At 40.2% G+C, this 16,478-nt stretch overlaps 1 protein-coding gene across 1 annotated transcript in view; it reads right to left on the bottom strand.

Annotated features, from left to right (window-relative positions):
- Positions 1–16,478, bottom strand: part of LOC148185628 (uncharacterized) — a 77,085-nt gene that overhangs the window by 39,059 nt on the left and 21,548 nt on the right. The window contains exons 10-13 of the mRNA XM_088073942.1: positions 15,850–15,937; positions 13,349–13,471; positions 4,076–4,152; positions 1,584–1,773 (exon numbers count right to left, since the gene is read on the bottom strand). The gene's annotated coding sequence lies outside the window, so the exon portion shown is untranslated. The remainder of the gene's footprint in view (positions 1–1,583; positions 1,774–4,075; positions 4,153–13,348; positions 13,472–15,849; positions 15,938–16,478) is intronic.

The following is a 16,478-nucleotide window of genomic DNA, read 5'->3' as shown; positions in this document are numbered from 1 at the left end:
AAGAGGAACAGGTGTTCATCAATAGTTTGGGCTTTTTTATTCAAGTATTGATCAAGAACTGGACAGGCGTACAGTAGGTGTATATGTACACTGCAGTTTAAAACTTTGGGATCACCTGCCATAAAAACTTGAGTCAGATGTCTGAGAGGATTTCTTGAATGGTCTTTTTTGCTTTTAGGTTGTAGAAAGTTTTCTTTACAGATAGATGTTATTTCGTATGATGGGTTTACAAAAAAACATCATGTTTTGCACATAGGGAACAAAATGTTGCACAACGGTTCAACCAGACTGACAAGTGAAAGGCCAAAAAGAGACAAAGGTTGATCAATAAGAATAGAAGAAATCACCGAACACTGGTAAAAAAAAACCAAAAAAAAAACTTAAATCTTAGCATCAAAATGTTTGCAGATTTTAACAGGAAAATGTCCCCTTTAAAATGTCTGGTGAACAATAATGCCTATAACAAGCTGGAATTAACAAACAGGCTGCTTTAGCAAAGCTATTCTTCAAACTCCCCAGTAGACACAAAAGGTTAGTGTAGGGTTAACACTACTGGGATTGAATCAGGGAATGTCAACTGAACCTAAAATGGACAGACAAATCACAGTTTAAACCTATCCAATCTAACCCCTGATTGGACTGCAGAGGGCCCAAAGAAAAACACCATCCAAAATATATAGAGCCAAACTGAACTGTTATGGTTTAATAATGATCAAGGGTCACTTGTGCTTTTCTGGACTGAAAAACAAATTCAAAATCAAAGGGTGTTTTGGGTGAAATTGGTTCCAACAGTAATTCCTCCTGTCATGCGGCATTGTGGGGTCATCAACTAAATTGAAGTTTTAATCATTTAATTATTATTTTTGGAGGGCCAAAGCTATTTCAAATGTAAATAATACATTTGCTGGTGGAATTATACTATTTATATTTGTGCTAAAATAGAAGTTTTTAAAGGACAAACATCAATGTAACAAGAGATTCCAAACTTTTGATTGGCATTGTATGTGGCCTGCTGCTCAAAATGAGGAGCTTTCTATTGTTTATTCCTAAATCACCATTTTTATTCTTGAATGTTATGTAAGTTACTTATTCTAGGTTAATTGAAAAGTGACTTATCTGCCCACTTCTTCAAGATATTATCAGTTAAAGTTATTTGAAACTTCCTGTGCAATGTTTTTACTTTTAATAATTCTGCACATACGACCGCAGGTATAACTCCATGAGTCATGAGTGAGCATCGTCAGACAGCTGCTTTGGTTGTGTTACTCTGTGTCACCCTCGTGGACAAACTTTACTCCACTCCACATGATTTCATTTGGCTCCAGCAGAAAGGTATTACTGCCACATGTTGCCCTAAATTCTGAGTGTTGTGGATTGTTTTAAAGGTTACATTTAATAGTACACAACACCATTACTTTGATCCGAGAGGCTTGTATGTGAGCGGTGACAACTCGTATTAGTCTAATAATAGCGCTGACACCCACCAGGCCACGAAGGTCACTGGTCCCCATATGTGAGGAAACAACGAAGAAACAGGAAACAGGAAAGAAATGTCATTGTCTTTTAAAGATAAACAGCACTACCTGTTGTAATCATTGTGCCAGGTGGTGTTTGGACGTCCAGGATGCCCGTGCTAACAAAGTGCAGATTCTTTAGGCAGCAGTGGAAGTTGCTCTGTATCTCCAGCAGGCAGCAGGTGACCTCTGGCCCTTGGCGCCCACCGAAGCGCTGCAGGGCTCTCTGCTGACCCTCCTCCCAATGGGCAAGCTGCTCCTGCAAGTCACATGACCAAGAGAGAATGATATCCCACATGAAAATGCAGTCATGGAGGAATGGGTTAAGATAAAGTACAAATAAGATGCAACACTGCTCTCCATGGCCTAATGCAGTGTAATCCATGGGAAAGAGCTGCAGGTGGATCATAGAGATGAAGCGGAAGCGAGAAAAGACAGGCTAGAATATATGTGAAAGAAATAAACACATACACACCGCATGAGGAGTATGTATGCGTTGTGTATGTACGTGACAAGAATTGAGTAAATACTGTTTGGTCTGAAGACTAAGTGTATTCAAGGTCACATCCCGTGGATTTGTAAAGGAGGAAATCTGCATTCAAGGATATCTTCAGCCAAAGTCCACAGGGAGGCTTGGTCAACAATAGCAGTGATAGCGGCTAGATGTGAAATACATGAATAGAATTGAAAAACTAAATGGGGGGAAAAAAAGCAACCAAAGGTTAAGCTAAAACATGTTAAAGGTCAAAGACATGCCAATTTGTGAGGTCGGTGGTGGATGGAGCTGCATCATAACCCTGCAATCAATTAAATCAAAGCATCAGCAGCCTTTGTCGATGTATTCTGACATCTCACTCCAAATTGGTTTTTTTTCTTTTTATAATGTGAAGTGATTTTCTGAAAATGTAATTAAAATTTGCACTTTAATTAACTTTATTAAGTAGTGAAATGTCCTGACAGGTATTTTATTAACATTGTTACTGACAATGTAGTGGTTTTTTTTGTTTGTTTTTTAACTGGCGATGTAATCATTTTCACGGATAAGGTAATAATGTAAAAAAAAATGCTCAAGGCTTTACGTAGAATTTGGTACATTACATGAGGCAAAAATGCATTAAACTGGAACAAACCTGCCCACACCTATGTTGATTGACTGTTGTGCAAGGATTGTCTCTCAGACCAAAGTGGATCTTAGATTAGGCCATCAGAAGATTACAAATGCAGACAATGGCTGACGTTACACATGCGAGTGATGAAGACAAAAGGGCAAGAGGCTGATTCAATCTCCATTAAATGTTCCTTTTCATCTGAGTTAAGTGATTCTTATTGAATGAAGTGTCTACTTCGCCTTCGTCTATCTTATGAAATTTCGGCATTCAAAAAGGTTTTCAAATAGATTTAGAAATCAAGAAAAAAGCTGACCTTAATACTTTGGTACATTTAAAGGTCTACTGTGTAGGAATTATTGGCATCTAGCAGTGAGGCTGCAAAACTGAAACAGCTCCAGTGTGCCGGGCGTTGCATGTGGGAGGACTATGATGGCCGAAAATGTAGAAGTGCAAATCACTCCATTAAAAGCCAGTGTTTAATGTGTTTTGTAGTTACTGTAGAAGCATCACGGACTCTGTGGAAAAGGACCAAAGAGTATGTAGATATAAGCGGCTCTATCGAAAGTTACAAAAACATGACTCTGAAGTTCAGAATATTATATACTAATAAAATTATGGTTATGAATATTATAGAATTTCTGTCAATATCACTGCCTAAACTCTATACAATTCTGAACATTTAACAGTAGAAGCTTGTCAACTTTTACTCAATTGCACACCAAAGGATTTTAATGAGGGGATCCAATCACACATTTTCTAGTTTTAAAGGGGAGTGCCCGACCAAAAAATGTTTACAGGTACTTTTTGCACCTCTAATGATTTATGTATTGATAAGGCAAAGTTAACATCATGTTGCGCTGAGAGTAGTACAGTCAAATTTCTGCAAGCGCACAGCTTGATTGTTTTTGCAAGCATGGGAAAATAACGCAACAGCTAAGCGCCTGTCAAGACAACAAGGCTGATGTAAAAAATAATTAATTTTGAAATAGGATATTTCAATTTATTAAATGCAGAATTGCAACAGCCTAAATATATATATATATTTTTTTTTTTGAGTTTTCAGTAGGTCAACATGGAGCCAACAGTATGATAAATTCTGTATAAATGAATTACATTTTGACATTGTAAGTTTTGGAAAAAAATGACCCACTTGAAAGGTATTACATTATCAGTAAAAATGTTAGTACAATATCAGTCAGTCTGTTTTATTCAATTATTGGTAAAGTGATTATATATTGTGTGTTATTACATGTGTGTTCAGGAAATGATTACATCATTGGGTGCTACACACCACCTCTGATGTAAGCATTCACGCTGTGATCTGAATATCAAGAAAATCAAAGATGACATGATTTTGAGTTTATGCAGTGAAGCCCTCCAAGTGAAGCATTGCGGGTCAAGAGACACTGAGTGTGCAGCTGTGTGTTGTGCTTGTGTGAGAGAGCAATTCACCTCAAGCAGGTCCCTGATTCTTTGAAAGAAGGACTAAAAATGCTGGTTTGCTCCAGGACACAGCCTTTGGAGAATACCTGGTTGAGACAGAGAGAAAGAACAAAAGTTAAATAAGAGGGAATGCAGAGACTAATAAAGAAATAATGAGAATGTAATACTGACAGAAACATACACAACATAAGTAAATAGAAGGTTAAGGAGAAAGAGCTGTCTTTCAAACAGATGAGCACCTCAGCATTTTAGAGCTGGGTCTCCAGCTGTCACTGTGTTGTAAAGTGCATGAAAACAAAAAGCAGACTGTCACTGTGGCAAAGCGCCATCCATACAGGCTGAGGGATAAAGGTCAGAATATGATCTGTCATTGGCATAATTGCATCCGCTGAAGTTGTGTATCGGTGGCCTGGCGTTGCTCAGATTGCTTTTCACACTTCATTCTACCCCTGATGGAAAGGTAATCCCAAAGACACAAATGTTTATAGTTGCTGCTCACAGTGGAAATGGAAAGCTGGAAAAGGGAGAGATGGACATCATGTGAAGCCAAGGTGACACCAGGTAGACTATAGAACGGGCATAAGACCTCAGAAAGTAGATACACTTTCTAAATAAATCCAGAGAAAACCTTTACTGAGCTTACAACTAAACAGCCTAACACATTGTAATCTAGTTGCTGACCTTTTGCTCCTAAATTTTTCTTCATAAACCTGTAGTGCCTGTGTCTGCTGAAAGATTTTTCATGTTTTTAATGTTCTGTTTAACCTGGGGGGACTGAAGTACAGGCTTCAACTTTTTTTTTTTCTGTGCCTTTGTAGTTTGTCAGCAGCTACTCCATACAAGCAAAGTGGGCATTTCTTCACTTACTGTCAATGTGCAAAACACAGGAACTCCTAAAATGCCTGGCAGCTCAGAGTGTCCTTTATGAACCTTTATGCTATGTTTGCACACATACACACACACACACACACACACACACACACACACACACACACACACACACACACAAAGACACAGACAACACATTTTCAGGCTGACACGAGGCGAAGGATGTGCTATATCATAACTGTTTCAGCGTGTACAGCCTCAAGGCTCAACATACATACAAAGACACATCTACAGCATATATTGCATTGACTAACAGGACTTGACAAATGGGCAAAGCATGAAATTGCCACAGCCCTGAAGGGGCTCCAAAAGCCCCACGTTTACTCTGTGTCAATTGGTTTGTGATTATTTCATTTGTTTGGAAATATGCATGACTAAAGAGCTACATCATGCATTTCATAAGTCAAAAAAACGTCAATGATGTCACACTAATGTCCGAGGCCAGTCCTTTCCAAACTCCAGCCAGGGTCAATTGTGGCCCTCAAACTGATTCTAAGATTCTTACGGCATGTCTCTCAAGATATACTATATGCTTAGCACAATATTGGTTACTTAAGCAAAATCACTTTTCACATATTTTTAATCACCTCAAGATGGCAGGACAATCATACAGTTTGTAGACATGCACAGGGTAGGAACTACATAGGAGAAACTAAGGTGTTTTCATAAAAAGAAGGTCAAGAAGCTAACAGACGGGTTACCTAACACCACATATTTCCTGCAACGAAGCAGAAATGGCCACGGGGAAGTCAACAGGGAGAGCTACCATTCAGGAGCAGTGGAAGGTTGAATACTAATTCACTTAAAATGAAACAAAATGGCACGAGAAGCAGCTGGCCCAGCTGTAACCAGCAACCAGCAATGCTCACTAAGTTTGTGGATTTAATTACATGTAAACCAACGGAATCAAATAATAAAATAACTGTTTCCAGATCAAGAAGGAAGAAATAAAATACTAGAACATAAACTTTGTAGATTTATCAAAGGGTGGTCCCTAACAATAAAGGCCTAGCACTAAAACAAAGGTCAATGTAGCCTTTGGGGACAGGGACAATATCTTGCAGGTTCCAGAATAGCTGGCAGGTATTCAGATAATAGATATCCAGGCCAAGACCTACTCTTCAGTGCACTGGTCACAGTGTACAATCCCATTAGCAAACTGAGAGTGCAGTATAGTACAGTTGGAGTTGAGAGAGAATGTCTACATTAAGATTATAGCTGATAATTAGCAGCTAATTTCAAAGCTAAATCGTCATCAGACAAAAGCAAAAAGGTTCAGAGACAGAACTGCTTACAGTTTACCTGCTTCCAACCAAAGCCCGCTCAAACACGATTGGTCAATTATACTTGGACTACAAATGTTCTACAAAGGGAAAGCAGAATGCTTCCCGTACCAAAATCTTCCCTGTATTCTGAATCACATACTTTTGTCTTTTTACAATCAGCATGTACTGCAGCTGCCCTCACAGACTATGTTCTGTTGCATGAAATATACATGTAAATAAGATCGCACCTTTAACTGTGACCTTGTTGCTCATATATCCGTAGCAGTCTGTAGTGCAAAATTTTAAGTAAAAAAAAAAAAAAAGAGTGCAATTTGGCCCTCTTCTAAAACATTTTTTCTTAATATTCCCTAAGAGATACAATAAAAACACCATCCGCCAAAATATCCAGAGAATATACATGTAGGTCAGCCTGGAGAGCTCTGTGGTCATTCCTTTGCAATACATTTAGTATTTACTTTTAAGTATTAACTGCATACAGTGTAGATTCTTACATGCAATATTATATTCAAGGCAGTAAAATTAAATGTACATTTCTGTTCCTTTGTTGTCGACTATCTTTATGATTGTTTTCTTCACTAAACAATTACTATAATTACTGTATTTGACTGGACACCAGTAACTTGAATGCTCTGTCATCTGTCATTACGGCCTCTGTCAGCTGTCAATGAGCTGTCAATGAGTTGTCAACGGGTTGTCAGTTAGCTGTCAGTTAGCTGTCATCTGTCTGTGGCTCAGTCCATGTGACGCATCTTTCGCTGTGCGGAGGACTGTGGGTTAGAATAGCCATAAAATGTTGCTGGCTTGCACACTGCAAAACGTGACCGGATACAGTAGGACATCCTGGTATTTTTGGTATTATGCATTTGACATATTGGGATATGCTTAATCTTTTTTCTGGCATACTAAAGAGTATGACAGTGCTGGAACACGCAGCTTGTCCTGTTGCCCACAGATTCTGCATTCAAATGCAGATATCTGTTTTAAGAGATTAGCATCCCCCCGCTAAATAATAGTTTAAAGGTATTGGATGATGGTTCTCTGTGGCAAGTGCTTGGTCTGGTTGTCGGATCAATGATGTGGAGGCAGCTGAGAGATCCGGTATGACACTTGACAACTGTTCTGTAGATCTCAAGCGCACAAAATTAGGAACTTTTTATAAATTCTTGACCATAATTGGCTGCGGTCTCCTCAGTGTCAACCTCGCCTTGTTCTTTTGGCTGGTTACTGGTTCCAGTTAATATGTATCTTCCTGACTCACTTCTATTTTGGCCATGTATCATCAACACTATTTCACCTCTCCTCCCACCACCAAGCCTGCTGTGGTCTGGTGCCTATTTCGTCCCATTGCACCTTGTCAATCATGAGGGTATTAGCCGCCTGTGTTGTGGAGAGTCACCATGGTCCTCTGGTCTACGTCTCCCTGTTCTACAGGCTCTCTTTCTGCTTCCTTGGTTCTGTTTTCTTTATGTAATTCCACAGGTATACTCTAAATAAGCAATTACCGCTGAGGGATGGAGCCATCTACTTGAGCTCAGCTACAAGTAAATTGTTTTTTCTCTTTGACCTCAATGCAAGAAAAAAAAGAAAGCAAAGTAATTACAAAAAAAGTACCTCTAAATAAAGGAAAACTATAGCACACAAATACAAAGGAAATCAAATAATTACCTATAAATAACAAATAAATCTTAATCTGCCCCTGCATATTCCTAAACAAATGTTTGTTTAATAAAAATACCAGATACTGACACAAGCAGGGTCTAATGGCAAAATATAACAAAGCTGCCATATGTTTTCTGCTGTGTTCATTGTGCTTAAAAGGGATTTGGAGTAGGCGAGTACATACACTGTGTGCAGAGCGTGGGATGACTCATGAGTCCACTGGGGCCCCAACAACTAGTTTTTGCCCCAGGGGCCCCTATAGGATGACTCTAATAATTAATCTTAGTTCCCTTAACAAATGTTTGTGTCAAAAAATAAAATAAGATAAAAAGCATACACATTGTTGACTTAAAGTGGATGCTAAAATGAAACACCAGGTGTCAGCACAACTATCAGGTAACATACCTTCTGTAGGTACAGTGTAATTACTATAAGTAGAATCAACAGCTAATTAGAGTTGCTGGGTTTAATTTGTGCAACAGTGTTGCATGATTCACTTTAGATTACCTAAAGACTTCTTCATCTACTAAAGCAGCTTCTTAGCACAGAAATGATACACGTGCCATTTGATACTTTAAAATATATACATGCACACACAGACACATAAGCGTGCTGTGTGCTCCTTTAAGGTGGAGGGATGAAGGATGGGGTTTTGCATTTGAAGTGTTAGAGAATGGTATTAAGGAAATGTGCAGGAGAAATGAAACAAGGAGAAGGGGAGAGGGTCCACATCTGTGACTCCGTCTCTAACTGCAGATGAAAGGAAGTCGTTTGAAGTTGATGTGGTGCTATTTCTCCAATGAGTCAGATTAAACACTGATGCCTGTGCCGAGCCGCACATTCATCACTTCAATGATACTTTTAGTGGCCGTTCCCCTGCTCAGGCGGAAATTAACAGCACTCTGGTGCCCAGTGTGTGCATTAAAAAACCTGCTCACTCACTCACACACACCTACACGTGCGCACAAATAAATGCCCAATTCTGCTCCAATACAAAGACATGCAGGTGTTTAGGGTATGCAAAGGCTATGTTTTTCATTACTTCTTCTTTTTTTCCCCCACACAGGAAACGAAAAACAATGCTTTTTTAAACTATGGCCTACTTTATCTCATCAACTCATTCACCGGAGGAGTTGGAGACTCTTTAATTATGCCATTAAAACATTATGATGAATCATTCATTTACCCGGTTGATTATAATTTAAATGACAGATGATGCTTGTGAAAAATGTTAACCTTGTTATGGAGAAAGAAAATGAGTACTTGCCTGACTTTTCATCATAGGGGTCTAAATAGTGACTTTACGTATGCATGAGGGAGGCTATGTAAGATATAGTACTGCATTAAACTACAACTAAAAAAAGCACTCTATGAACTTTGTTTATTTTTGGTTGTATATGAAAAATACATTTCAAAATAAAGTAGAAAAAAAACAGTTTAGAGGTTGCTGATTCACCTTATCTGACAACTATCTTTATATGGCATTGTATCGTGTTTATTTGATCTTAAAAAAAAAAAAATCTGTCACACGTTTATCACCAAAAGTACCTTCGGTGGTTGTGTTTACTGAGTGATGTTAGCTGGTTATGTGATTATCTTTAACATTAATTGTAACAGTGCAGGGCTCAGAGTGCAGCAGTTTGATCTGGCTGGGTGTAAAAAGAAGCCCAGCCTCTAGGGGTCTCTCTTGGGGTTTTCAGTCCCTTACTTTTGTTTAAGAATCAAATAACATCTTTCCATTTTGAATGAATGATAGGTGATTGTGGGGTGGGGGTCTCAGTTTTTATGCCTAGTATGTGTGTGCACTATAAAATCACCCATGCATCCAGAACATGCAGTACTTAGCTATGCAGAAGTCTGAATCAGTGTAATTTGATCAGTGTGGCCCTAACCTCATGGGATAAATACCCAATAAAAGACATTTTGGCGTCTGGATGAGCGTAAATCCATCCAATTTGGGGCCTAATTAAGTGGGACTTACATAGCACACACTGGGACAGTCGGTTATAAGGGACAGAAAAAATGACCGGAGGCATCAACGTCTCTGCTGTCTCGGGAGAGCACTAGATCCAATAAGGATGGAAATAAAAGAAGGGTCACCGTGGCTTACTTTAGTATGGAAGCACATCATCAGAACAGACTCTCACACACACACACAAATATACACACACACACACACACACACACACACACACACACACACACACACACACAGTAAGCATGTACAAGCTCTAGAACAAAGCCAGACACAAGTGCAAAAAAAAGATGGTGAATTTCTAATTTCTGACAGATCGCAGTCAGTCAAAGGTGCAGGATTAAAGCTGCACTAAGTGATTTTTGGTCTCACAGCACCTGGCTGACCTTTAACCCTTGGCAAGGGTCAAATAACTATATATCATCAGACACATATGACTTTATACTGAGAAACTGATAATTTCTTATTTTCTATCACCCTATATTCTCAAATCATTTGCTACAGCCACTACTAAACTGACTTTAATATAATATTTCCCATAGGCATAGAGGCATGACTTGTTGCTTCCGCCATAAACAGCCAGGTTGCACACAAACATAAACTCCAGTGATAAGCGTTATCTCATGATCATAAAAGTGTTGGGAGAGAGGGAATGTGGCCGCTTCTATATGGACAAAGATATACACGAGTCACGTCAGGCCACAAAACAAATTAGTCTCTGTCAGAATCCCTTCAGATGTCTTCCTGTGCATTTCCAGATTTCACGGGCAGAGCGAAAAAATAAAGGCCTCCTGCGATAGAGAGACAGAGAGCCATATCAGGAGGTCATCTGTGCTTCAAAAGGGAGATATATTAAATTCATTCATCTCAGTCAGTGGGAGTGCCAGTACTGTGGCTTCCATGTGATGAGGGATAGAGAGATCTCCCCCCTCTCATTCGGCCTGCCTGGCTCACCGCCTTCTGAGGCATTGTCTGGGAGAATATCCCCTGTAATAGAGCCAGTGATTAAATAAAGACGGAGAGGTGTGTGTGCATGACTGTATTTGCCTGAGTGTCCTGCATGGATGCACATGCAAAGAACACAGTGAACAGTCGGTGCTTGGAAGTGCTCTAAAAGACAAGGAAAAGAGAGAACGAAGGTGATGAAAAAGGTGGAAAATGAGAGAGACTAGCTGTGTTTCCCTTCAATTGCCAAGCGAATATTGGGACTTCTCTAATGTCCCAAAAAAGAAATGTAAATGACACAATTGGACACATTTCAATCAAGTGGTTTGGAGCAAATACACCTCACTTTGTAGAGTGTCATTTTATCAAAAGCTGGGAGTAGAGGCTAAGTTCTCAGTATGGCTATAATCCACAAATAAACAGATTAGAAGAAGGAGAGGTTGCAAACCGGAAACAGAACAAGCTGCTTTTGCAGACAGAGGTCTTTAGGAATTTATTTCAATTGGTTAAGTTTTCATTGTTCTTTTATATTTGCTAATATTGTTCATGTTCCCTCTGCTGTCTGGAGTTTAAGACAAATTAATACAATGATTGTAATGCATGAATAAACAGAGTAAACAGCTGATCAGGCCATATAGAACAACTACCAGACTTATGCTTTATACAACCATATAACAGCCTACATTTAAATGAAACACTTCAAGCTAAGTCATGAAGTGGTCATTTGAACAGATTGACTAACCAGACATTGGCGGCAAAGGAAAAGGACTCAGTGCGCCAAGCGTCACTGTAAAGTCCTCCATGAACAAATCCAGGAAGTCACCAAGCCTGCTAACCACCGTCTGGCTCACCATGAAGCATATCTCTGATATGATCTACAATGATCTAAGAGGAAATTTGTCACTGCCATGGATGTGACGTATGCTCTAAGGAGGCAGGGATGCACTCAGTGTGGCTTTGGTGAAAATAAAGATCCTGAAACCCTGAAATCTGATCAGCATAATATAATATAATAATATAACAAGTTTATAATTAAGTTGTCTTGGCAGTATTTTTATTGGTCACACTAGGCTATTTAACATGCAGTTAATGAATACAGTTATTTGTTTGGCATATTTCCCACAGATTTTTTCATCTGCCGTACAACTAAACATGATACCTGCAAAAAGCTGGCATATACAGGCTAACATAAATCCTGGTCATGACAGTTGTGCCGGTGTTACCTAGTTAGAGCAGCCGCACTGCTGGCATGAGCTGCACAGCTCAGGCGTGGCATGTCTGCTGCTCAGCTGCGGCACATCTAGGGAGTTCCAAGTGCAGTGCGCTTTTTTTTAGTAAAAACAGACAGTGCAAATGGTCTTTTGATGATCATATTGACGCTATACCACCTTATACTACAGCGTCGATATATATATGTCACAGACGGTTTTACCCAACCTTCCCTGTTTCTGTTTCAAAATAAAAGCACTCTGAGAATGTTGCTGAGTACACAATCACTTCAGTTGCTGACACAAGGTATTCTACTGAGAAATATTTGCAGGACTGTGCTGTTGACAATGTGGGACCTTGCACGGCTTCGTAAATGAATGCAGTCTGTGCTTTTAATTGTGGAAATACTGTTAGCAACAACACTGCCGGTGTGAACACCACAAGCATTCGAGACACAGAAGTTTAGCAAGGTTGCCTTCACATGCTGCTCACGCAAGCATTGCAGTCCGGGCTTTATTCGGCAAAGGTGTTTCCATGTCCCATTTAGTGCGTCAACTCTTTTTTGGCAAAGGCAACAACCCCCTCAAGCGAGCATAAACAAATGGTGCATAGTTGCTGAAGTTTTATTGAATTTGGCTTTTTCCATACAGCTTTTCTAACACTTGACTTCAAAATGCGCATAAAAATACATTAATGGAAATGCAGCAAAAGAGAGGGGAAGAAAAAGCAACAGAGAGGCCACCAGGAGGACAGAGAGGAGAGAGGGCAGACTGTGGCCAACCTCCCATTCATCATGTCACTACACTATGCTCATACAACACTTACATTCACATACAAGATAGATCTAGCATCTCAAATACACACTATCACATACACACATGTGGTGGTGAACAGAAACAAACTACATCAACTAACACCCCTGAGGGCTGTATAAACTAAATAAACTGTGCGTGTGGCTTCACAGACATACTGTATAGCCTTATATAAACATAAATGCTGGAAGGAGGAGAGGTTGCACAAGAGCAGAGAAGTTAACTGTGATTCATAGCTGTTTTCATGGTGAAGTCTCAACTTTGATCGATCTGCGAATGTGCTCTGTACTCCCGTGTCTCCTTGAGTCGTTAAATTGGCTGTTGAGTGAGAGACAGAGAACAGAAGAGTGCAAGGATGAAGGTGAAGGAGACGAGGAGAGAGGGAGAGGAGATGGCGGTGAAGGCGAAAGAAACAAAAGGAAAGTCAAGACTGAAGTGAGGCCAAGGGAGGAAATGAAGAGACGAAATTGTTTGAGCCAGATGGAGGTCTCAACACCTGGTTTATTACCTTAACAAGGTGAGGTGTTTAGTGATGTGGTTGTAAGCTGTTGTCTCTGCAGCTCTGACAGCATGCCTAACAGGAGCCTGGCTGGAGTAGATGGCTCATAATTATCCGCATCTCTTGATAGTCCTGATGGTTCAAAGAAATGACAAAACACTTGCATTAGTTCACATTTACACAAAGCTATTTAATACAGCATCCATGATTACACAGTGTAATTTCTTAACTGCTTTGTAGTCTAATGAAAACTGACTAAAGTGAGTTAAAATGTCAGTTCTTAAGAAATGGGCATTCACAAGTCAAAAAGGTTTACTTAACTGCAATTACAGCCTGTTCTGTGGTGTTAATGTGTCCCAGAATCACTGTATTTGCACTTAATACTGCGTGGGAGTGACCAATTTATCGCCACAGAAACATGTGAAAAATGGATGTGCTTTAAGAGCAGGAAGGTGAGAAGGACGCAAATGCTACAGTCTGGCTACTGTGGTGCTGGTGACAATTTGCCAGTCGACTTTCAATTTATGACTTCATTCTGCAGCTTATTCCATTTGCCACAGAGGAGGCTGCATTCCCTGGCGGATGCCTAATTCTGTGACAAATTCGGAGATGGTGGGATCCTTGGGGGACTAATAAATGGGTTTCCAAGCTGTCAGTATTGTTGTGTTGACATTGCATCTCACAGCACTTCACCAATTTCCCTGGATCGTGCTTTTCACAGCAGCAAATGTGTACGGGTTTGGCTGTGTCAGAGCTACTGAGGTGTATTCTGATGTAAAAGTCCTATTTTGCTTATTCATACTGCATCCCTTTCATGCCCTCTTCTATAGCCTATCAACACTACTCCACTGCTCCTCTCATCTCTTCCACACAATCTTCGTCTCTCTCTCTCCCTCTCTATTTCATTACCTTTTTCTCTTTTTTTCTGGCAGCTTGGTGTGAACTGCTTGTCTTTATTTATTTATTTTGCATGCATTTGCTACATTATATAAAGCAGAGAGACAGGAGCGGTAGGAGAACGGGCGAAAAATGTACTGAATAGTAGGCACATGGCATGTGGCCTGTTGCTTGGAGCCACCAGGACACGCCACAGTCACACATTTTTACCCTTGTTGACTTCTCCCTTCTTCTTCCTCATCTTGTCCTCCCTCCCTGCTGCTTTCTCTCCCTGCCCTGTGACTGAACCCAGTGTGTGGACTGACTGTGATATTGGCTGTGTGGGTGACAGGCTCACTGGTGTGATATCTGAAGGGGAGAAAAACAGATCGGCGTCTCTTTACTTAACACCCTCCCTCCTTCACCAGCTGCTGATGAGGGAAGGACTGACTGGAGATAGCAGGGAATGTTATTCATTTATTTTTCAAAAGGTGGTTATCTTTCACCAAGAGCCTTTTTCAGTTCAAGGTCTCTGGGAAATTCCATAAATAAAGAAAACTGATGCAAAAGGAAATCATTTTGATTCTGAAGGCTCAGAAGTTATGACTCTTTTACCCTCTTTTCAACTTATGTATCTCTCCTACACTACACATCACTACATACCATATCTATCAGGCTGTCTCACAAACAAACTGTGAACCACAGACGGTGATAAATGATGATCCTCCACTGTCTGCATTCCTCTGCATGTGTACAGGAGTGAGTTCAAAATAAACCTAACCTTGAGGGCACTCTTATTCAGTAATGCATTGACGGTAAAGTACAAGCTCAATATTTCAAGCAACTGGTAATAACATAACTTAGGCAGCAGTATGAACTGTACAGGGTTTAACCCACATTTATTTATTTGTGGCGGTCGGCCACGATTTAAACATCAGCTGCCATGTATTGATTTTATATTTTTGGAGCTGGACCAATTATTAAGAGTGCTGCTGGTGCGCTCGGTTATTCATTGCACCTCTAGAGGCAAGGAGCATACTCTGGGCACAGGCAGAGCAGCAGAACGCCAAGAGCAGTCAGTATGCTTACATGATGTTAGAAAAAGTTTAAAATCGTATTAGTCTGGCTAATACTGAACTTTGAAAATACTTGTACGCATGTTAGTCCAACTGAAATCACTCTGAAGTTGGATTTCTCAAAGTCTGACGAACACACCTAAATAATAAGAAGGGGGGGTTGATTTACTCTTCCATGTATAAGCCTCATCCGGACCTGAACTAAACTAGATGTTCTGTGCATGCGCCATAGCCCCCGCGCTGGGCTTTGACTCAGAAGTCGAACGGTATAAATTCAAAGAAGAAACCCAGGAACACAAAACAAGACAAAGGTATGAACAAAAAGTAGTTGAGTACGTATGAAATGTACAGCGCTGCAAAGTTATCTGTGTTTTCACCGTTCCACATGCAACCCGTTTGGCGCTTGCTATTGTGTTTTGTATGTGACGTAAATGTCCAATTAAATGGCCTATCTGAGCTATAACCGCAGCTCGATTTAACTGTGCATGTAAACATCGTGAGTGAAAGGGAAACCTAACCATTTCACTGCGCTAAATCTGCAAGTTTGCCTCCACTCACCTCTGTAGAAGCTGCTCCACTCATCCATCAATCTGATCGACTGAAGGCCCAACAGATTAGTTAAAACCGTGACTCTAACTTCCCAAAGCTGTTGAGGAGAAAAAGAACACATGATGAGCTGCGCCTGTGATGTGTTCACGGACCAGCAAAAACATCCAAAATTAGACAGGGGACACAGAATGATTTAAAAGGGACACACACAGTTTGCTGCCTCCCTCCCATGGAAAGCTTGTTATTATAAAAGTAAAACAGTGAGTGAATCGACTGAAAATACATTTTAAGTGGATTCATTCCAAACTATGTGACAGCTTTATTAAACACAATGCTTCTCCAACAAAGACTCAATAATGGCTCACTTCCTTATTTAAAATAAACTCCACTGGGGAGAGCAATTGATGCATTCGGCACATTAAGTGTGATCTCAGGGTGAGGAGCTTTAGATAGGACGACCAAATAGAAACTCTCACTGGTTCATGACGTGGATCTTCTTGAATAGCTCCCTTTCCTCTCCTGCTGTCCTCATCCTGCCCCACCCTAACCTCAGCCATCGATCAGGAACTAAGCGCCGTCTTTAATTGGTTGGACGAGGTCGATTGCCCGTGCAGACAGCGAGAGGCCCGAAGGGGTAT

The sequence above is a fragment of the Plectropomus leopardus genome, chromosome 23 (genome assembly GCF_026936395.1).
Source record: "Plectropomus leopardus strain MGB_pleo_1.0 chromosome 23, ASM2693639v1, whole genome shotgun sequence".
NCBI classification, from domain to species: Eukaryota; Metazoa; Chordata; class Actinopteri; order Perciformes; family Serranidae; genus Plectropomus; species Plectropomus leopardus.
The sequence above is the reverse complement of the archived record's forward strand: the minus strand, read 5'-3'. Positions and strand labels throughout refer to the sequence as shown.